Here is a 1,767-nt window from a genome sequence, read left to right as displayed (position 1 = left end):
GCAGCGCACACAATGTTGTGCTGCGCCATGCTCTGCCTTTTCACCACCCTTCACGCACTAACAGACGTGAGGCTTGTGCTCCATTTGGACACAAAACTGCTAGGAGCGTTCAAGCATGGGTTTTTAAAAGGCCATGTGATTTGTTCCTCAATGGGAAATCTGGAGGAGCTGTGGAGTGTCAGGTGACAGACATGGCAGTAAGCTTTAAACAGAGACAGGCTGCTCTTCAGGGACTGTCAAATTCTAGCACAGGTTTTCTCCCAGGACCCCTGGGGAGGGCAAGAACGCTCAGAGGCACACTTGTGTCCCTGCGTCCATCCAAGACTATGGTAAGGGGACAGGACCCACGGCAGCCAAGCAGGCTCACAGTTAGGCTGCAGCTCAGCCTGGGCCCTACAGTTGCCCCTCTCAGCGTTTGGTGGTCACAGATGTCCTGGCAGTTAGCACAGGACTCAGCTGAGGGCCACAGAGGGTCCGGTGTGGATGTCCTCAAACCAGATGGAAGTTTCTCTTTTGAATGCTTCATGAATTTGTATGTCGTCCTTGCATAGGGGCCATGCTAATCTATTCTGTATCCTTCCAATTTTAGACCTTGTGCTGCCAAAGCGAGCATTGGATGGTGGTTTCTTTCTCCTGTGCAAACCCAAGCACCGGCCTGATGATACTCACAGACTGTCCACTTGGAGTGGGCCAGCCCCATGCTCAGGGTCCCCTACCACTAAAAGGGAGGGTCTCTCTGAGTTACTCCAGGAGGTTTGGGCCTCACACTGTCTTGATCCAGACCGCCACAGTGAGCTACAGAGAGAAACACCACCAGAAGATGTGATGACTGAGAGACGCATTCCAGCCACTTACCCTGGCCTGCTCTTAGGCCACCTCTGTGTTCCTTTGTGCTCTCTTCCTCAAGGGCAGCCACCACTGTGTCTCCACTGTCACCCCGAATAGCTCAACTCCACCTCCCACACCTGGCTGAGAGGCCTGAGGCTTCGAGCATGGCATCTCCCTCTGATCCCTGCAGTTAGATGTGAATGTTAGCTCTCTGGAAGGGCAGGGAAAAGGTCCCCTGAGTGTGAATCACTGGCCAGCAGTACCGAGCTCCACTGGCAAGCTGGCCTCTCTCAGGAAGGACAAGAAGAGTCCAGTTGGCCGTAGTGGCATATCCTGGTTCTGGAGCCTGGGTTTCGTTCCCTGTGCAGCCTGAGGTCAACCCCTGGGCCGCAGGTGCCCTCAGCAGGGATCCTCTGCTTGGAGTTTCCCATAGCCTCAAGGGGACTGTGCCACACCAGCCACAATGCCCACTGTCCTGGGGGAGGGGGAAAGCAGTAGAGAGCTCACCCGAGCCCCAGGGCCAACATTGGCATAGTTTCCTTTTCTGGTCCCAGGTTCAAGGTGGCCTTTCTGTGTCCTTAACAAGAAGGGGGAAGGTTTTGGGTTCCCATTCTTGCTACAGGCTCCCCTAAAGGGATTCCCAGACCTAGGGTGGGGCCACCCAGCTGGAGCCCAGGTATATGAGTGGTGCCCTGTGGTGGTTTGAATGTGAAATACTCTGCACAGCCTCACGTGTTTTGAGGACTTGGTGCCCAGCTAGTGGTAAGTTGGGAAAGTTGTGGAGCCTTTGGGAAGTAGGGCCTTGCTGAAGGAGGGGTGTCACTGGGGGGTGGACCTTGAGGTTTATTAGTCCAGCAAACTGGGTGTTCAAGTAGCTCAGTCTTGCTGCTTGCTCCCAGCTGACGTGACAAGATGTGACGCTTTGCTGTCTCCCCACCA

General features: G+C 54.7%; 1 non-coding gene across 1 annotated transcript; it reads right to left on the bottom strand.

The window, feature by feature from the left end:
- Positions 1 to 506: 506 nt before the first annotated feature.
- On the bottom strand, positions 507 to 613 carry LOC123458327. The gene has a single exon (XR_006635604.1). It is a non-coding gene; the product is annotated as a U6 spliceosomal RNA (small nuclear RNA).
- Between the last annotated feature and the right edge of the window lie 1,154 nt (positions 614 to 1,767).

This window comes from Jaculus jaculus, chromosome 1 (assembly GCF_020740685.1).
Source record: "Jaculus jaculus isolate mJacJac1 chromosome 1, mJacJac1.mat.Y.cur, whole genome shotgun sequence".
Taxonomy (NCBI): Eukaryota; Metazoa; Chordata; class Mammalia; order Rodentia; family Dipodidae; genus Jaculus; species Jaculus jaculus.
Note: the sequence above shows the minus strand (reverse complement) of the source record. Positions and strands in the feature narration are given on the sequence as shown.